Genomic DNA, 15000 nt, shown 5'->3' on the forward strand with positions numbered 1-15000 from the left:
TAGAGATGTGTAGCTGTAGGTTTTGGTTTCCTATTGACCTACATCTCTTATAATCTCAAAACCAGCATTTAAGGAAGCCGGAACAAGAGAGAAAAAAAAAAAAAGGCCTACAGCACCTGGTATTCCCAGGTGGTCTCCCATCCAAGTACTAACCAGGCCCGTCCCTGCTTAGCTTCCAAGATCAGACGAGATTGGGCTTGTTCAGGGTGGTGTGGCTGTAGGTATTGTTTTTCTATTGACCTACATCTCTTATACATCTAGAAAACAGCATTGAAGGAAGCCGGAACAAGAGAGAAGAAAAAAAGGCCTACAGCACCTGGTATTCCCAGGTGGTCTCCCATCCAAGTACTAACAAGGCCCGGCTCTGCTTAGCTTCCAAGATCAGATGAGATTGGGCTTGTTCAGGGTGGTGTGGCTGTAGGTATTGGTTTCCTATTGACCTACATCTCTTATACATCTGAAAACCAGCATTGAAGGAGGCCGGAACAAGAGAGAAAAAAAAAAAATGCCTACAGCACCTCGTATTTCCAGGTGGTCTCCCATCCAAGTACTAACCAGGCCCAGCCCTGCTTAGCTTCCAAGATCAGACGAGATTGGGCTTGTTCAGGGTGGTGTGGCTGTAGGTATTGATTTCCTATTGACCTACATCTCTTATACATCTAGAAACCAGCATTGAAGGAAGCCGGAACAAGAGAGAAGAAAAAAAGGCCTACAGCACCTGGTATTCCCAGGTGGTCTCCCATCCAAGTACTAACCAGGCCCGTCCCTGCTTAGCTTCCAAGATCAGATGAGATTGGGCTTGTTCAGGGTGGTGTGGCTGTAGGTATTGTTTTCCTATTGACCTACATCTCTTATACATCTAGAAACCAGCATTGAAGGAAGCCGGAACAAGAGAGAAGAAAAAAAAGGCCTACAGCACCTGGTATTCCCAGGTGGTCTCCCATCCAAGTACTAACCAGGCCCGGCTCTGCTTAGCTTCCAAGATCAGACGAGATTGGGCTTGTTCAGGGTGGTGTGGCTGTAGGTATTGGTTTCCTATTGACCTACATCTCTTATACATCTCAAAACCAGCAGTGAAGGAGGCCGGAACAAGAGAGAAAAAAAAAAGCCTACAGCACCTGGTATTTCCAGGTGGTCTCCCATCCGAGTACTAACCAGGCCCAGTCTTGCTTAGCTTCCAAGATCAGACGAGATTGGGCTTGTTCAGGGTGGTGTGGCTGTAGGTATTGTTTTCCTATTGACCTACATCTCTTATACATCTAGAAACTAGCATTGAAGGAAGCCGGAACAAGAGAGAAAAAAAAAAAGCCTATAGCACCTGTTATTCCCAGGTGGTCTCCCATCCAAGTACTAACCAGGCCTAGCGCTGCTTAGCTTCCAAGATCAGACGAGATTGGGCTTGTTCAGGGTGGTGTGGCTGTAGGTATTGGTTTTCTATTGACCTACATCTCTTATATATCTCAAAACCAGCAATGAAGGAAGCCGGAACAAGAGAGAAAAAAAAAAAGGCCTAGAGCACCTGGTATCCCCAGGTGGTCTCTCATCCAAGTACTAACCAGGCCTGGCCCTGCTTAGTTTCCAAGATCAGATGAGATTGGGCTTGTTCAGGGAGGTGTGGCTGTAGGTATTGGTTTCTTAATGACCTACATCACTTATACATCTCAAAATAAGCATTGAAGGAAGCCGGAACAAGAGAGGGAAAAAAAAAGGCCTACAACACCTGGTATTCCCAGGTGGTCTCCCATTCAAGTACTAACTAGGCCCGGCGCTGCTTATCTTTCAAGATCAGACGAGATTGTGCTTGTTCAAGGTGGAGTGGTTGTAGGTATTGGCTTCCTATTGACCTACATCTCTTATACATCTCAAAACCAGCATTGAAGGAAGCCGGAACAAGAGAGATAAAAAAAAAAGGCCTACAGCAGCTGGTATTGCCAGGTGGTTCTCCCATCCAAGTACTAACCAGGCCTGGCCCTGCTTAGCTTCCAAGATCAGATGAGATTGGGCTTGTCTAGGGTGGTGTGGCTGTAGGTATTGGCTTCCTAATGACCTACATCACTTATACATTTTAAAACCAGCATTGAAGGAAGCCGGAACAAGAGAGATAATAAAAAAGGCCTACAGCAGCTGGTATTGCCAGGTGGTCTCCCATCCAAGTACTAACCAGGCCCGGCCCTGCTTAGCTTCCAAGATCAAACGAGATTGGGCTTCTTTAGAGATGTGTAGCTGTAGGTTTTGGTTTCCTATTGACCTACATCTCTTATACATCTCAAAACCAGCATTGAAGGAAGTCGGAACAAGAGAGAAAAAAAAAAAGGGCCTACAGCACCTGGTATTCCCAGGTGGTCTCGCATCCAAGTACTAACCAGGCCCGGCTCTGCTTAGCTTCCAAGATCAGGCTTGTTCAGGGTGGTGTGGCTGTAGGTATTGGTTTCCTATTGACCTACATCTCTTATACATCTAAAAACAAGCATTGAAGGAAGCCGGAACAAGAGAGAAAAAAAAAAAAGCCTACAGCACCTAGTATTCCCAGGTGGTCTCCCATCCAAGTACTAACCAGGCCTGGCCCTGCTTAGCTTCCAAGATCAAACGAGATTGGGCTTCTTTAGAGATGTGTAGCTGTAGGTTTTGGTTTCCTATTGACCTACATCTCTTATAATCTCAAAACCAGCATTGAAGGAAGCCGGAACAAGAGAGAAAAAAAAAGGCCTACAGCACCTGGTATTCCCAGGTGGTCTCCCATCCAAGTACTAACCGGGCCGGACCTGCTTAGCTTCCAAGATCAGATGAGATTGGGCTTGTTCAGGGTGGTGTGGCTGTAGGTATTGGTTTCTTATTGACCTACATCTCTTATACATCTAGAAACCAGCATTGAAGGAAGCCGGAACAAGAGAGAAAAAAAAAAGCCTACAGCACCTGGTATTTCCAGGTGGTCTCCCATCCAAGTACTAACCAGGCCCAGCCCTGCTTAGCTTCCAAGATCAGATGAGATTGGGCTTGTTCAGGGTGGTGTGGCTGTAGGCATTGGTTTCCTATTGACCTACATCTCTTATACATCTCAAAACCAGCATTGAAGGAAGTCGGAACAAGAGAGAAAAAAAAAAGGGCCTACAGCACCTGGTATTCCCAGGTGGTCTCGCATCCAAGTACTAACCAGGCCCGGCTCTGCTTAGCTTCCAAGATCAGGCTTGTTCAGGGTGGTGTGGCTGTAGGTATTGGTTTCCTATTGACCTACATCTCTTATACATCTAAAAACCAGCATTGAAGGAAGCCGGAACAAGAGAGAAGAAAAAAAGGCCTACAGCACCTGGTATTCCCAGGTGGTCTCCCATCCAAGTACTAACCAGGCCCGTCCCTGCTTAGCTTCCAAGATCAGACGAGATTGGGCTTGTTCAGGGTGGTGTGGCTGTAGGTATTGTTTCTTATTGACCTACATCTCTTATACATCTAGAAACCAGCATTGAAGGAAGCCGGAACAAGAGAGAAGAAAAAAAGGCCTACAGCACCTGGTATTCCCAGGTGGACTCCCATCCACGTACTAACCAGGCCCGGCTCTGCTTAGCTTCCAAGATCAGATGAGATTGGGCTTGTTCAGGGCGGTGTGGCTGTAGGTATTGGTTTCCTATTGACCTACAACTCTTATACATCTAAAAACAAGTATTGAAGGAAGCCGGAACAAGAGAGAAAGAAAAAAAAAGCCTACAGCACCTGGTATTCCCAGGTGGTCTCCCATCCAAGTACTAACCAAGCCTGGCTCTGCTTAGCTTCCAAGATCAGACGAGATTGGGCTTGTCCAGGGTGGTGTGGCTTTAGGTATTGGTTTCCTAATGATCTACATCACTTATACATTTTAAAACCAGCATTGAAGGAAGCCAGAACAAGAGAGAAAAAAAAAAGTACTAACCAGACCTGGACCTGCTTAGCTTTCAAGATCAGATGAGATTGGGCTTGTTCAGGGTGGTGTGGCTGTAGGTATTGGTTTCCTATTGACCTACATCTCTTATACATCTCAAAACCAGCATTGAAGGAGGCCGGAACAAGAGAAAAAAAAAAAGGCTACAGCACCTGGTATTCCCAGTTGGTCTCCCATCCAAGTACTAACCAGGCCCGGCTCTGCTTAGCTTCCAAGATCAGATGAGATTGGGTTTGTTTAGGGTGTTGGGGCTGTAGGATTTGGTTTCCTAATGACCTACATCACTTATACATCTGAAAACCAGCATTGAAGGAAGCCGGATCAAAAGAGAAAAAAAAAGGCCTACAGTACCTGGTATTCCCAGGTGGTCTCCCATCCATGTACTAACTAGGCCTGCCGCGGCTTATCTTTCAATATCAGACGAGATTGTGCTTGTTCAAGGTGGAGTCGCTGTAGGTATTAGTTTCCTATTGACCTACATCTCTTATACATCTCAACACCAGCATTGAAGGAAGCCAGAACAAGAGAGAAAAAAAAAAGGCCTACAGCACCTGGTATTCCCAGGTGGTCTCCCATCCAAGTACTAACCAGGCCTGGCCCTGCTTAGCTTCCAAGATCAGATGAGATTGGGCTTGTTTAGGGTGGTGTGGCTGTAGGTATTGTTTTCCTATTGACCTACATCTCTTATACATCTAGAAACCAGCATTGAAGGAAGCCGGAATAAGAGAGAAGAAAAAAAGGCCTACAGCACCTGGTATTCCCAGGTGGTCTCCCATCCAAGTACTAACCAGGCCCGGCTCTGCTTAGCTTCCAGGATCAGACGAGATTGGGCTTGTTCAGGGTGGTGGGGCTGTAGGTATTGGTTTCTTATTGACCTACATCTCTTATACATCTCAAAACCAGCATTGAAGGAGGCCGGAACAAGAGAGAAAAAAAAAAGCCTACAGCACCTGTTATTTCCAGGTGGTCTCCCATCCAAGTACTAACCAGGCCCAGCCCTGCTTAGCTTCCAAGATCAGATGAGATTGGGCTTGTTCAGGGTGGTGTGGCTGTAGGTATTGGATTCCTATTGACCTACATCTCTTATACATCTAAAAACCAGCATTGAAGGAAGCCGGAACAAGAGAGATAAAAAAAAGGCCTACAGCAGCTGGTATTGCCAGGTGGTCTCCCATCCAAGTACTAACCAGGCCCGGCCCTGCTTAGCTTCCAAGATCAGATGAGATTGGGCTTGTTCAGGGTAGTGGGGCTGTAGGTATTGGTTTTCTATTGACCTACATCTCTTATACATCTCAAAACCAGCATTGAAGGAAGCCGGAACAAGAGAGAAAAAAAAAAGGCCTACAGCACCTGGTATTCCTAGGTGGTCTCCCATCAAAGTACTAACCAGGTCCGGCCCTGCTTAACTTCCAAGATCAAACGAGATTGGGCTTGTTCAGAGATGTGTATCTGTAGGTATTGGTTTAGTATTGACCTACATCTCTTATAATCTCAAAACCAGCATTGAAGGAAGCCGGAACAAGAGAGAAAAAAAAAAGCCTACAGCACCTGGTATTTCCAGGTGGTCACCCATCCAAGTACTAACCAGGCCCGGCACTGCTTATCTTTCAAGATCAGACGAGATTGGGCTTGTCCAGGGTGGTGTGGCTGTAGGTATTGGTTTCCTATTGACCTACATCTCTTATACATCTCAAAACCAGCATTGAAGGAGGCCGGAACAAGAGAGAAAAAAAAAAGCCTACAGCACCTGGTATTTCCAGGTGGTCACCCATCCAAGTACTAACCAGGCCCGGCACTGCTTATCTTTCAAGATCAGACGAGATTGGGCTTGTCCAGGGTGGTGTGGCTGTAGGTATTGGTTTTCTAATAACCTACATCACTTATACATTTTAAAACCAGCATTGAAGGAAGCCAGAACAAGAGAGAAAAAAAAAAGTACTAACCAGGCCCGGACCTGCTTAGCTTTCAAGATCAGACGAGATTGGGCTTGTTCAGGGTGGTGTGGCTGTAGGTATTGGTTTCCTATTGACCTACATCTCTTATACATCTCAAAACCAGCATTGAAGGAGGCCGGAACAAGAGAGAAAAAAAAAAGCCTACAGCACCTGGTATTTCCAGGTGGTCTCCCATCCAAGTACTAACCAGGCCTGGCCCTGCTTAGCTTCCAAGATCAAACGAGATTGGGCTTCTTTAGAGATGTGTAGCTGTAGGTTTTGGTTTCCTATTGACCTACATCTCTTATACATCTCAAAACCAGCATTGAAGGAAGTCGGAACAAGAGAGAAAAAAAAAGGGCCTACAGCACCTGGTATTCCCAGGTGGTCTCGCATCCAAGTACTAACCAGGCCCGGCTCTGCTTAGCTTCCAAGATCAGGCTTGTTCAGGGTGGTGTGGCTGTAGGTATTGGTTTCCTATTGACCTACATCTCTTATACATCTAAAAACAAGCATTGAAGGAAGCCGGAACAAGAGAGAAAAAAAAAAAGCCTACAGCACCTAGTATTCCCAGGTGGTCTCCCATCCAAGTACTAACCAGGCCTGGCCCTGCTTAGCTTCCAAGATCAAACGAGATTGGGCTTCTTTAGAGATGTGTAGCTGTAGGTTTTGGTTTCCTATTGACCTACATCTCTTATAATCTCAAAACCAGCATTGAAGGAAGCCGGAACAAGAGAGAAAAAAAAAAGGCCTACAGCACCTGGTATTCCCAGGTGGTCTCCCATCCAAGTACTAACCGGGCCCGGACCTGCTTAGCTTCCAAGATCAGATGAGATTGGGCTTGTTCAGGGTGGTGTGGCTGTAGGTATTGGTTTCTTATTGACCTACATCTCTTATACATCTAGAAACCAGCATTGAAGGAAGCCGGAACAAGAGAGAAAAAAAAAGCCTACAGCACCTGGTATTTCCAGGTGGTCTCCCATCCAAGTACTAACCAGGCCCAGCCCTGCTTAGCTTCCAAGATCAGATGAGATTGGGCTTGTTCAGGGTGGTGTGGCTGTAGGCATTGGTTTCCTATTGACCTACATCTCTTATACATCTCAAAACCAGCATTGAAGGAAGTCGGAACAAGAGAGAAAAAAAAAGGGCCTACAGCACCTGGTATTCCCAGGTGGTCTCGCATCCAAGTACTAACCAGGCCCGGCTCTGCTTAGCTTCCAAGATCAGGCTTGTTCAGGGTGGTGTGGCTGTAGGTATTGGTTTCCTATTGACCTACATCTCTTATACATCTAAAAACCAGCATTGAAGGAAGCCGGAACAAGAGAGAAGAAAAAAAGGCCTACAGCACCTGGTATTCCCAGGTGGTCTCCCATCCAAGTACTAACCAGGCCCGTCCCTGCTTAGCTTCCAAGATCAGACGAGATTGGGCTTGTTCAGGGTGGTGTGGCTGTAGGTATTGTTTCTTATTGACCTACATCTCTTATACATCTAGAAACCAGCATTGAAGGAAGCCGGAACAAGAGAGAAGAAAAAAAGGCCTACAGCACCTGGTATTCCCAGGTGGTCTCCCATCCACGTACTAACCAGGCCCGGCTCTGCTTAGCTTCCAAGATCAGATGAGATTGGGCTTGTTCAGGGCGGTGTGGCTGTAGGTATTGGTTTCCTATTGACCTACAACTCTTATACATCTAAAAACAAGTATTGAAGGAAGCCGGAACAAGAGAGAAAGAAAAAAAAAGCCTACAGCACCTGGTATTCCCAGGTGGTCTCCCATCCAAGTACTAACCAGGCCTGGCTCTGCTTAGCTTCCAAGATCAGACGAGATTGGGCTTGTCCAGGGTGGTGTGGCTTTAGGTATTGGTTTCCTAATGATCTACATCACTTATACATTTTAAAACCAGCATTGAAGGAAGCCAGAACAAGAGAGAAAAAAAAAAGTACTAACCAGACCTGGACCTGCTTAGCTTTCAAGATCAGATGAGATTGGGCTTGTTCAGGGTGGTGTGGCTGTAGGTATTGGTTTCCTATTGACCTACATCTCTTATACATCTCAAAACCAGCATTGAAGGAGGCCGGAACAAGAGAAAAAAAAAAAGGCTACAGCACCTGGTATTCCCAGTTGGTCTCCCATCCAAGTACTAACCAGGCCCGGCTCTGCTTAGCTTCCAAGATCAGATGAGATTGGGTTTGTTTAGGGTGTTGGGGCTGTAGGATTTGGTTTCCTAATGACCTACATCACTTATACATCTGAAAACCAGCATTGAAGGAAGCCGGATCAAAAGAGAAAAAAAAAGGCCTACAGTACCTGGTATTCCCAGGTGGTCTCCCATCCATGTACTAACTAGGCCTGCCGCGGCTTATCTTTCAATATCAGACGAGATTGTGCTTGTTCAAGGTGGAGTCGCTGTAGGTATTAGTTTCCTATTGACCTACATCTCTTATACATCTCAACACCAGCATTGAAGGAAGCCAGAACAAGAGAGAAAAAAAAAGGCCTACAGCACCTGGTATTCCCAGGTGGTCTCCCATCCAAGTACTAACCAGGCCTGGCCCTGCTTAGCTTCCAAGATCAGATGAGATTGGGCTTGTTTAGGGTGGTGTGGCTGTAGGTATTGTTTTCCTATTGACCTACATCTCTTATACATCTAGAAACCAGCATTGAAGGAAGCCGGAATAAGAGAGAAGAAAAAAAGGCCTACAGCACCTGGTATTCCCAGGTGGTCTCCCATCCAAGTACTAACCAGGCCCGGCTCTGCTTAGCTTCCAAGATCAGACGAGATTGGGCTTGTTCAGGGTGGTGGGGCTGTAGGTACTGGTTTCCTATTGACCTACATCTCTTATACATCTCAAAACCAGCATTGAAGGAGGCCGGAACAAGAGAGAAAAAAAAAAGCCTACAGCACCTGTTATTTCCAGGTGGTCTCCCATCCAAGTACTAACCAGGCCCAGCCCTGCTTAGCTTCCAAGATCAGACGAGATTGGGCTTGTTCAGGGTGGTGTGGCTGTAGGTATTGGATTCCTATTGACCTACATCTCTTATACATCTAAAAACAAGCATTGAAGGAAGCCGGAACAAGAGAGAAAAAAAAAAGCCTATAGCACCTGTTATTCAAAGGTGGTCTCCCATCCAAGTACTAACCAGGCCCAGCCCTGCTTATCTTTCAAGATCAGACGAGATTGTGCTTGTTCAAGGTGGAGTGGTTGTAGGTATTGGTTTACTATTGACCTACATCTCTTATACATCTCAAAACCAGCATTGAAGGAAGCCGGAACAAGAGAGATAAAAAAAAAGGCCTACAGCAGCTGGTATTGCCAGGTGGTCTCCCATCCAAGTACCAACCAGGCCCAGCCCTGCTTAGTTTCCAAGATCAAACGAGATTGGGATTGTTCAGAGATGTGTAGCTGTTGGTAATGGTTTTGTATTGACCTACATCTCTTATAATCTCAAAACCAGCATTGCAGGAAGCCGGAACAAGAGAGAAAAAAAAGGCCTACAGCACCTTGTATTCCCAGGTGTTCTCCCATCCAAGTACTAACCAGGCCTGGCCCTGCTTAGCTTCAAAGATCAGATGAGATTGGGCTTGTTCAGGGTGGTGTGGCTGTAGGTATTGTTTTCCTATTGACCTACATCTCTTATACATCTAGAAACCAGCATTGAAGGAAGCCGGAACAAGAGAAAAAAGGCCTACAGCACCTGGTATTCCCAGGTGGTCTCCCATCCAAGTACTAACCAGGCCCGGCTCTGCTTAGCTTCCAAGATCAAACGAGATTGGGCTTGTTCAGAGATGTGTAGCTGTAGGTATTGGTTTTGTATTGACCTACATCTCTTATAATCTCAAAACCAGCATTAAAGGAAGCCGGAACAAGAGAGAAAAAAAAAGGCCTACAGCACCTGGTATTCCCAGGTGGTCTCCCATCCAAGTACTAACCAGGCCTGGCCCTGCTTAGCTTCCAAGATCAGATGAGATTGGGCTTGTTCAGGGTGGTGTGGCTGTAGGTATTTTTTTCCTATTGACCTACATCTCTTATACATCTAGAAACCAGCATTGAAGGAAGCCGGAACATGAGAGAAGAAAAAAAGGCCTACAGCACCTGGTATTCCCAGGTGGTCTCCCATCCAAGTACTAACCAGGCCCGGCTCTGCTTAGCTTCCAAGATCAGACGAGATTGGGCTTGTTCAGGGTGGTGTGGCTGTAGGTATTGGTTTCCTATTGACCTACATCTCTTATACATCTAAAAACAAGCATTGAAGGAAGCCGGAACAAGAGAGAAAAAAAAAAAGGCCTACAGCACCTGGTATTCCCAGGGGATCTCCCATCCAAGTACTAACCAGGCCCAGCCCTGCTTAGCTTCCAAGATCAGACGAGATTGGGCCTGTCCAGGGTGGTGTGGCTGTAGGTATTGGTTTCCTAATGACCTACATCACTTATACATTTTAAAACCAGCATTGAAGGAAGCCAGAACAAGAGAGAAAAAAAAAGTACTAACCAGGCCCGGACCTGCTTAGCTTTCAAGATCAGACGAGATTGGGCTTGTTCAGGGTGGTGTGGCTGTAGGTATTGGTTTCCTAATAACCTACATCTCTTATACATATCAAAACCAGTATTGAAGGAGGCCGGAACAAGAGAGAAAAAAAAAAGCCTACAGCACCTGATATTTCCAGGTGGTCTCCCATCCAAATACTAACCAGGCCCAGCCCTGCTTAACTTCCAAGATCAGACAAGATTGGGCTTGTTCAGGGTGGTGTGGCTGTAGGTATTGGTTTTCTATTGACTTACATCTCTTATACATCTAAAAACCAGCATTGAAGGAAGCCGGAACAAGAGAGAAAAAAAAAAGCCTACAGCACCTGGTATTCCCAGGTGGTCTCCCATCCAAGTACTAACCAGGCCTGGCCCTGCTTAGCTTCCAAGATCAGACGACATTGGGCTTGTTTAGAGATGTGTAGCTGTAGGTTTTAGTTTCCTATTGACCTACATCTCTTATTATCTCAAAACCAGCATTGAAGGAAGCCGGAACAAGAGAGAAAAAAAAAAGGCCTACAGCACATGGTATTCCCAGGTGGTCTCCCATCCAAGTACTAACCAGGCCTGTTTCTGCTTAGCTTCCAAGATCAGACGAGATTGGGCTTGTTCAGGGTGGTGTGGCTGTAGGTATTATTTTCCTATTGACCTACATCTCTTATACATCTAGAAACCAGCATTGAAGGAAGCCGGAACAAGAGAGAAGAAAAAAAGGCCTACAGCACCTGGTATTCCCAGGTGGTCTCCCATCCAAGTACTAACCAGGCCCGTCCCTGCTTAGCTTCCAAGATCAGACGAGATTGGGCTTGTTCAGGGTGGTGTGGCTGTAGGTATTGTTTTCCTATTGACCTACATCTCTTATACATCTAGAAAACAGCATTGAAGGAAGCCGGAACAAGAGAGAAGAAAAAAAGGCCTACAGCACCTGGTATTCCCAGGTGGTCTCCCATCCAAGTACTAACCAGGCCTGGCTCTGCTTAGCTTCCAAGATCAGACGAGATTGGGCTTGTTCAGGGTGGTGTGGCTGTAGGTATTGGTTTCCTATTGACCTACATCTCTTATACATCTCAAAACCAGCATTGAAGGAGGCCGGAACAAGAGAGAAAAAAAAAAGCCTACAGCATCTGGTATTTCCAGGTGGTCTCCCATCCAAGTACTAACCAGGCCCAGCCCTGCTTAGCTTCCAAGAACAGACAAGATTGGGCTTGTTCAGGGTGGTGTGGCTGTAGGTATTGTTTTCCTATTGACCTACATCTCTTATACATCTAAAAACAAGCATTGAAGGAAGCCGGAACAAGAGAGAAAAAAAAAAAGGCCTACAGCACCTGGTATTCCCAGGTGGTCTCCCATCCAAGTACTAACCAGGCCCAGCCCTGCTTAGCTTCCAAGATCAGATGAGATTGGGCTTGTTCAGGGTGGTGTGGCTGTAGGTATTGGTTTCCTAATGACCTACATCACTTATACATTTTAAAACCAGCATTGAAGGAAGCCAGAACAAGAGAGAAAAAAAAAAGTACTAACCACGCCCGGACCTGCTTAGCTTTCAAGATCAGACGAGATTGGACTTGTTCAGGGTGGTGTGGCTGTAGGTATTGGTTTCCTATTGACCTACATCTCTTATACATCTCAAAACCAGCATTGAAGGAGGCCGGAACAAGAGAGAAAAAAAAAAGTACTAACCAGGCCCGGACCTGCTTAGCTTTCAAGATCAGACGAGATTGGGCTTGTTCAGGGTGGTGTGGCTGTAGGTATTGATTTCCTATTGACCTACATCTCTTATACATCTCAAAACCAGCATTGAAGGAAGCCGGAACAAAAGAGAAAAAAAAAAGGCCTACAGCACCTGGTATTCCCAGGTGGTCTCCCATCAAAGTACTAACCAGGTCCGGCTCTGCTTAGCTTCCAAGATCAAACGAGATTGGGATTGTTCAGAGATGTGTAGCTGTAGGTATTGGTTTTGTATTGACCTACATCTCTTATAATCTCAAAACCAGCATTGAAGGAAGCCGGAACAAGAGAGAAAAAAAAAGGCCAACAGCACCTGGTATTCCCAGGTGGTCTCCCATCCAAGTACTAACCAGGCCTGGCCCTGCTTAGTTTCGAAGATCAGATGAGATTGGGCTTGTTCAGGGTGGTGTGGCTGTAGGTATTGTTTTCCTATTGACCTACATCTCTTATACATCTAGAAACCAGCATTGAAGGAAGCCGGAACAAGAGAGAAGAAAAAAAGGCCTAGAGCACCTGGTATTCCCAGGTGGTCTCCCATACAAGTACTAACCAACCCCGGCTCTGCTTAGCTTCCAAGATCAGGCTTGTTCAGGGTGGTGTGGCTGTATGTATTGGTTTCCTATTGACCTACATCTCTTATACATCTAAAAAACAGCATTGAAGGAAGCCGGAACAAGAGAGAAAAAAAAAAGCCTACAGCACCTGGTATTCCCAGGTGGTCTCCCATCCAAGTACTAACCAGGCCTGGCCCTGCTTAGCTTCCAAGATCAGACGAGATTGGGCTTGTTTAGAGATGTGTAGCTGTAGGTTTTCGTTTCCTATTGACCTACATCTCTTATTATCTCAAAACCAGCATTAAAGGAAGCCGGAACAAGAGAGAAAAAAAAAAGGCCTACAGCACCTGGTATTCCCAGGTGGTCTCCCATCCAAGTACTAACCAGGCATGTTGCTGCTTAGCTTCCAAGATCAGACGAGATTGGGTTTCTTCAGGGTGGTGTGGCTGTAGGTATTGTTTTCCTATTGACCTACATCTCTTATACATCTAGAAACCAGCATTGAAGGAAGCCGGAACAAGAGAGAAGAAAAAAAGGCCTACAGCACCTGGTATTCCCAGGTGGTCTCGCATCCAAGTACTAACCAGGCCCAGCCCTGCTTAGCTTCCAAGATCAGATGAGACTGGGCTTGTTCAGGGTGGTGTGGCTGTAGGTATTGTTTTCCTATTGACCTACATCTCTTATACATCTAGAAACCAGCATTGAAGGAAGCCGGAACAAGAGAGAAGAAAAAAAGGCCTACAGCACCTGGTATTCCCAGGTGGTCTCCCATCCAAGTACTATCCAGGCCTGGCTCTGCTTAGCTTCCAAGATCAGACGAGATTGGGCTTGTTCAGGGTGGTGTGGCTGTAGGTATTGGTTTCCTATTGACCTACATCTCTTATACATCTCAATACCAGCATTGAAGGAGGCCGGAACAAGAGAGAAAAAAAAAAGCCTACAGCACCTGGTATTTCCAGGTGGTCTCCCATCAAAGTACTAATCAGGTACGGCGCTGCTTAGCTTCCAAGATCAGACGAGATTGGGCTTGTTCAGGGTGGTGTGGCTGTAGGTATTGTTTTTCTATTGACCTACATCTCTTATACATCTCAAAACCAGCATTGAAGGAGGCCGGAACAAGAGAGAAAAAAAAAAGTACTAACCAGGCCCAGACCTGCTTAGCTTTCAAGATCAGACGAGATTGGGCTTGTTCAGGGTGGTGTGGCTGTAGGTATTGGTTTCCTATTGACCTACATCTCTTATACATCTCAAAACCAGCATTGAAGGAAGCCGGAACAAGAGAGAAAAAAAAAAGGCCTACAGCACCTGGTATTCCCCGGTGGTCTCCCATCAAAGTACTAATCAGGTACGGCGCTGCTTAGCTTCCAAGATCAAACGAGATTGGGCTTGTTCAGAGATGTGTGGCTGTAGGTATTGGTTACCTATTGACCTACATCTCTTATAATCTCAAAACCAGCATTGAAGGAAGCCGGAACAAGAGAGAAAAAAAAAAGGCCTACAGCACCTGGTATTCCCAGGTGGTCTCCTATTCAAATACTAACCAGGCCAAGCCCTGCTTAGCTTCCAAGATCAGATGAGATTGGGTTTATTCAGGGTGGTGTGGCTGTAGGTATTGGGTTCCTAATGAACTACATCTCTTATACATTTCAAAACCAGCATTGAAGGAAGCCAGAACAAGAGAGAAAAAAAAAAGGCCTACAGCACCTGGTATTCCCAGGTGGTCTCCCATCCAAGTACTAACCAGGCCTGGCACTGCTTAGCTTCCAAGATCAGACGAGATTGTGCTTGTTCAAAGTGGAGTGGTTGTAGGTATTGGTTTCCTAATGAACTACATCTCTTATACATCTCAAAACCAGCATTGAAGGAAGCCAGAACAAGAGAGAAAAAATAAAGGCCTACAGCACCTGGTATTCCCAGGTGGTCTCCTATCCAAATACTAACCAGGCCAAGCCCTGCTTAGCTTCCAAGATCAGATGAGATTGGGTTTATTCAGGGTGGTGTGGCTGTAGGTATTGCTTTCCTAATGACCTACATCACTTATACATCTCAAAATAAGCATTGAAGGAAGCCGGAACAAGAGAGGAAAAAAAATGGCCTACAGCACCTGGTATTCCTAGGTGGTCTCCCATTCAAGTACTAACTAGGCCCGGCGCTGCTTATCTTTCAAGATCAGACGAGATTGTGCTTGTTCAAGGTGGAGTGGTTGTAGGTATTGGTTTCCTATTGACCTACATCTCTTATACATCTTAAAACCAGCATTGAAGGAAGCCGGAACAAGAGAGAAAAAAAAAAGGCCTACAGCACCTGGTATTCCCAGGTGGTCTCACATCAAAGTACTATCCAGGTCCGGA

The 15000-nt window shown here is 45.8% G+C and overlaps 21 non-coding genes and 47 pseudogenes across 21 annotated transcripts; all 68 read right to left on the bottom strand.

Moving 5' to 3' along the window:
- LOC142120356 (5S ribosomal RNA) overlaps positions 1-21 on the bottom strand; it is a 119-nt pseudogene extending 98 nt beyond the window's left edge.
- Positions 22-104: 83 nt separating this feature from the next.
- Positions 105-223, bottom strand: LOC142120326 (5S ribosomal RNA). The gene has a single exon (XR_012683666.1). It is a non-coding gene; the product is annotated as a 5S ribosomal RNA (ribosomal RNA).
- Positions 224-304: 81 nt separating this feature from the next.
- On the bottom strand, positions 305-423 carry LOC142120247 (5S ribosomal RNA; annotated as a pseudogene).
- Positions 424-506: 83 nt separating this feature from the next.
- Positions 507-625, bottom strand: LOC142120281 (5S ribosomal RNA; annotated as a pseudogene).
- An 81-nt stretch (positions 626-706) lies between these two features.
- Positions 707-825, bottom strand: LOC142120192 (5S ribosomal RNA). The gene has a single exon (XR_012683618.1). It is a non-coding gene; the product is annotated as a 5S ribosomal RNA (ribosomal RNA).
- An 82-nt stretch (positions 826-907) lies between these two features.
- LOC142120148 (5S ribosomal RNA) lies at positions 908-1026 on the bottom strand. The gene has a single exon (XR_012683578.1). It is a non-coding gene; the product is annotated as a 5S ribosomal RNA (ribosomal RNA).
- Positions 1027-1106: 80 nt separating this feature from the next.
- On the bottom strand, positions 1107-1225 carry LOC142120323 (5S ribosomal RNA; annotated as a pseudogene).
- An 81-nt stretch (positions 1226-1306) lies between these two features.
- On the bottom strand, positions 1307-1425 carry LOC142120365 (5S ribosomal RNA; annotated as a pseudogene).
- An 82-nt stretch (positions 1426-1507) lies between these two features.
- Positions 1508-1626, bottom strand: LOC142120417 (5S ribosomal RNA; annotated as a pseudogene).
- An 82-nt stretch (positions 1627-1708) lies between these two features.
- LOC142120413 (5S ribosomal RNA) lies at positions 1709-1827 on the bottom strand (annotated as a pseudogene).
- An 83-nt stretch (positions 1828-1910) lies between these two features.
- LOC142120447 (5S ribosomal RNA) lies at positions 1911-2030 on the bottom strand (annotated as a pseudogene).
- Positions 2031-2112: 82 nt separating this feature from the next.
- Positions 2113-2231, bottom strand: LOC142120451 (5S ribosomal RNA; annotated as a pseudogene).
- An 83-nt stretch (positions 2232-2314) lies between these two features.
- LOC142120454 (5S ribosomal RNA) lies at positions 2315-2423 on the bottom strand (annotated as a pseudogene).
- An 82-nt stretch (positions 2424-2505) lies between these two features.
- Positions 2506-2624, bottom strand: LOC142120403 (5S ribosomal RNA; annotated as a pseudogene).
- Positions 2625-2703: 79 nt separating this feature from the next.
- LOC142120325 (5S ribosomal RNA) lies at positions 2704-2821 on the bottom strand (annotated as a pseudogene).
- Positions 2822-2901: 80 nt separating this feature from the next.
- Positions 2902-3020, bottom strand: LOC142120167 (5S ribosomal RNA). Its single transcript, XR_012683596.1, has one exon. It is a non-coding gene; the product is annotated as a 5S ribosomal RNA (ribosomal RNA).
- Positions 3021-3102: 82 nt separating this feature from the next.
- Positions 3103-3211, bottom strand: LOC142120455 (5S ribosomal RNA; annotated as a pseudogene).
- An 81-nt stretch (positions 3212-3292) lies between these two features.
- On the bottom strand, positions 3293-3411 carry LOC142120338 (5S ribosomal RNA). Its single transcript, XR_012683667.1, has one exon. It is a non-coding gene; the product is annotated as a 5S ribosomal RNA (ribosomal RNA).
- Positions 3412-3491: 80 nt separating this feature from the next.
- On the bottom strand, positions 3492-3610 carry LOC142120288 (5S ribosomal RNA; annotated as a pseudogene).
- An 83-nt stretch (positions 3611-3693) lies between these two features.
- On the bottom strand, positions 3694-3812 carry LOC142120379 (5S ribosomal RNA; annotated as a pseudogene).
- Positions 3813-4050: 238 nt separating this feature from the next.
- On the bottom strand, positions 4051-4169 carry LOC142120414 (5S ribosomal RNA; annotated as a pseudogene).
- Positions 4170-4449: 280 nt separating this feature from the next.
- LOC142120226 (5S ribosomal RNA) lies at positions 4450-4568 on the bottom strand. The gene has a single exon (XR_012683649.1). It is a non-coding gene; the product is annotated as a 5S ribosomal RNA (ribosomal RNA).
- Positions 4569-4649: 81 nt separating this feature from the next.
- On the bottom strand, positions 4650-4768 carry LOC142120324 (5S ribosomal RNA; annotated as a pseudogene).
- An 80-nt stretch (positions 4769-4848) lies between these two features.
- Positions 4849-4967, bottom strand: LOC142120194 (5S ribosomal RNA). Its single transcript, XR_012683620.1, has one exon. It is a non-coding gene; the product is annotated as a 5S ribosomal RNA (ribosomal RNA).
- Positions 4968-5048: 81 nt separating this feature from the next.
- On the bottom strand, positions 5049-5167 carry LOC142120386 (5S ribosomal RNA; annotated as a pseudogene).
- Positions 5168-5248: 81 nt separating this feature from the next.
- On the bottom strand, positions 5249-5367 carry LOC142120407 (5S ribosomal RNA; annotated as a pseudogene).
- A 79-nt stretch (positions 5368-5446) lies between these two features.
- Positions 5447-5565, bottom strand: LOC142120320 (5S ribosomal RNA; annotated as a pseudogene).
- Positions 5566-5645: 80 nt separating this feature from the next.
- LOC142120321 (5S ribosomal RNA) lies at positions 5646-5764 on the bottom strand (annotated as a pseudogene).
- A 239-nt stretch (positions 5765-6003) lies between these two features.
- On the bottom strand, positions 6004-6122 carry LOC142120411 (5S ribosomal RNA; annotated as a pseudogene).
- Positions 6123-6203: 81 nt separating this feature from the next.
- LOC142120456 (5S ribosomal RNA) lies at positions 6204-6312 on the bottom strand (annotated as a pseudogene).
- An 81-nt stretch (positions 6313-6393) lies between these two features.
- Positions 6394-6512, bottom strand: LOC142120404 (5S ribosomal RNA; annotated as a pseudogene).
- Positions 6513-6592: 80 nt separating this feature from the next.
- LOC142120165 (5S ribosomal RNA) lies at positions 6593-6711 on the bottom strand. The gene has a single exon (XR_012683593.1). It is a non-coding gene; the product is annotated as a 5S ribosomal RNA (ribosomal RNA).
- Positions 6712-6790: 79 nt separating this feature from the next.
- LOC142120180 (5S ribosomal RNA) lies at positions 6791-6909 on the bottom strand. The gene has a single exon (XR_012683607.1). It is a non-coding gene; the product is annotated as a 5S ribosomal RNA (ribosomal RNA).
- Positions 6910-6990: 81 nt separating this feature from the next.
- On the bottom strand, positions 6991-7099 carry LOC142120457 (5S ribosomal RNA; annotated as a pseudogene).
- Positions 7100-7180: 81 nt separating this feature from the next.
- Positions 7181-7299, bottom strand: LOC142120351 (5S ribosomal RNA). Its single transcript, XR_012683668.1, has one exon. It is a non-coding gene; the product is annotated as a 5S ribosomal RNA (ribosomal RNA).
- Positions 7300-7379: 80 nt separating this feature from the next.
- On the bottom strand, positions 7380-7498 carry LOC142120224 (5S ribosomal RNA). The gene has a single exon (XR_012683647.1). It is a non-coding gene; the product is annotated as a 5S ribosomal RNA (ribosomal RNA).
- Positions 7499-7581: 83 nt separating this feature from the next.
- Positions 7582-7700, bottom strand: LOC142120342 (5S ribosomal RNA; annotated as a pseudogene).
- Positions 7701-7938: 238 nt separating this feature from the next.
- Positions 7939-8057, bottom strand: LOC142120415 (5S ribosomal RNA; annotated as a pseudogene).
- Positions 8058-8336: 279 nt separating this feature from the next.
- Positions 8337-8455, bottom strand: LOC142120227 (5S ribosomal RNA). Its single transcript, XR_012683650.1, has one exon. It is a non-coding gene; the product is annotated as a 5S ribosomal RNA (ribosomal RNA).
- Positions 8456-8536: 81 nt separating this feature from the next.
- LOC142120233 (5S ribosomal RNA) lies at positions 8537-8655 on the bottom strand. Its single transcript, XR_012683655.1, has one exon. It is a non-coding gene; the product is annotated as a 5S ribosomal RNA (ribosomal RNA).
- An 80-nt stretch (positions 8656-8735) lies between these two features.
- On the bottom strand, positions 8736-8854 carry LOC142120219 (5S ribosomal RNA). Its single transcript, XR_012683642.1, has one exon. It is a non-coding gene; the product is annotated as a 5S ribosomal RNA (ribosomal RNA).
- Positions 8855-8934: 80 nt separating this feature from the next.
- On the bottom strand, positions 8935-9053 carry LOC142120439 (5S ribosomal RNA; annotated as a pseudogene).
- Positions 9054-9135: 82 nt separating this feature from the next.
- LOC142120453 (5S ribosomal RNA) lies at positions 9136-9254 on the bottom strand (annotated as a pseudogene).
- A 78-nt stretch (positions 9255-9332) lies between these two features.
- LOC142120406 (5S ribosomal RNA) lies at positions 9333-9451 on the bottom strand (annotated as a pseudogene).
- A 75-nt stretch (positions 9452-9526) lies between these two features.
- Positions 9527-9645, bottom strand: LOC142120308 (5S ribosomal RNA; annotated as a pseudogene).
- A 79-nt stretch (positions 9646-9724) lies between these two features.
- Positions 9725-9843, bottom strand: LOC142120473 (5S ribosomal RNA). The gene has a single exon (XR_012683692.1). It is a non-coding gene; the product is annotated as a 5S ribosomal RNA (ribosomal RNA).
- Positions 9844-9924: 81 nt separating this feature from the next.
- On the bottom strand, positions 9925-10043 carry LOC142120149 (5S ribosomal RNA). Its single transcript, XR_012683579.1, has one exon. It is a non-coding gene; the product is annotated as a 5S ribosomal RNA (ribosomal RNA).
- Positions 10044-10125: 82 nt separating this feature from the next.
- LOC142120478 (5S ribosomal RNA) lies at positions 10126-10244 on the bottom strand. The gene has a single exon (XR_012683697.1). It is a non-coding gene; the product is annotated as a 5S ribosomal RNA (ribosomal RNA).
- Positions 10245-10482: 238 nt separating this feature from the next.
- On the bottom strand, positions 10483-10601 carry LOC142120209 (5S ribosomal RNA). Its single transcript, XR_012683633.1, has one exon. It is a non-coding gene; the product is annotated as a 5S ribosomal RNA (ribosomal RNA).
- Positions 10602-10681: 80 nt separating this feature from the next.
- LOC142120422 (5S ribosomal RNA) lies at positions 10682-10800 on the bottom strand (annotated as a pseudogene).
- An 80-nt stretch (positions 10801-10880) lies between these two features.
- On the bottom strand, positions 10881-10999 carry LOC142120387 (5S ribosomal RNA; annotated as a pseudogene).
- Positions 11000-11080: 81 nt separating this feature from the next.
- LOC142120363 (5S ribosomal RNA) lies at positions 11081-11199 on the bottom strand. Its single transcript, XR_012683669.1, has one exon. It is a non-coding gene; the product is annotated as a 5S ribosomal RNA (ribosomal RNA).
- Positions 11200-11280: 81 nt separating this feature from the next.
- LOC142120254 (5S ribosomal RNA) lies at positions 11281-11399 on the bottom strand (annotated as a pseudogene).
- Positions 11400-11479: 80 nt separating this feature from the next.
- On the bottom strand, positions 11480-11598 carry LOC142120376 (5S ribosomal RNA; annotated as a pseudogene).
- Positions 11599-11680: 82 nt separating this feature from the next.
- Positions 11681-11799, bottom strand: LOC142120381 (5S ribosomal RNA). Its single transcript, XR_012683671.1, has one exon. It is a non-coding gene; the product is annotated as a 5S ribosomal RNA (ribosomal RNA).
- Positions 11800-12198: 399 nt separating this feature from the next.
- LOC142120335 (5S ribosomal RNA) lies at positions 12199-12317 on the bottom strand (annotated as a pseudogene).
- A 79-nt stretch (positions 12318-12396) lies between these two features.
- Positions 12397-12515, bottom strand: LOC142120329 (5S ribosomal RNA; annotated as a pseudogene).
- A 270-nt stretch (positions 12516-12785) lies between these two features.
- Positions 12786-12904, bottom strand: LOC142120346 (5S ribosomal RNA; annotated as a pseudogene).
- An 80-nt stretch (positions 12905-12984) lies between these two features.
- LOC142120393 (5S ribosomal RNA) lies at positions 12985-13103 on the bottom strand (annotated as a pseudogene).
- Positions 13104-13184: 81 nt separating this feature from the next.
- Positions 13185-13303, bottom strand: LOC142120230 (5S ribosomal RNA). The gene has a single exon (XR_012683652.1). It is a non-coding gene; the product is annotated as a 5S ribosomal RNA (ribosomal RNA).
- Positions 13304-13384: 81 nt separating this feature from the next.
- Positions 13385-13503, bottom strand: LOC142120270 (5S ribosomal RNA; annotated as a pseudogene).
- Positions 13504-13583: 80 nt separating this feature from the next.
- Positions 13584-13702, bottom strand: LOC142120392 (5S ribosomal RNA; annotated as a pseudogene).
- Positions 13703-13942: 240 nt separating this feature from the next.
- On the bottom strand, positions 13943-14061 carry LOC142120435 (5S ribosomal RNA; annotated as a pseudogene).
- An 80-nt stretch (positions 14062-14141) lies between these two features.
- On the bottom strand, positions 14142-14260 carry LOC142120307 (5S ribosomal RNA; annotated as a pseudogene).
- An 81-nt stretch (positions 14261-14341) lies between these two features.
- Positions 14342-14460, bottom strand: LOC142120396 (5S ribosomal RNA; annotated as a pseudogene).
- An 81-nt stretch (positions 14461-14541) lies between these two features.
- On the bottom strand, positions 14542-14660 carry LOC142120265 (5S ribosomal RNA; annotated as a pseudogene).
- An 81-nt stretch (positions 14661-14741) lies between these two features.
- Positions 14742-14860, bottom strand: LOC142120443 (5S ribosomal RNA; annotated as a pseudogene).
- An 81-nt stretch (positions 14861-14941) lies between these two features.
- LOC142120452 (5S ribosomal RNA) overlaps positions 14942-15000 on the bottom strand; it is a 119-nt pseudogene continuing 60 nt past the window's right edge.

This window comes from Mixophyes fleayi, unplaced genomic scaffold (assembly GCF_038048845.1).
Source record: "Mixophyes fleayi isolate aMixFle1 unplaced genomic scaffold, aMixFle1.hap1 Scaffold_1991, whole genome shotgun sequence".
Lineage (NCBI taxonomy): Eukaryota > Metazoa > Chordata > Amphibia > Anura > Limnodynastidae > Mixophyes > Mixophyes fleayi.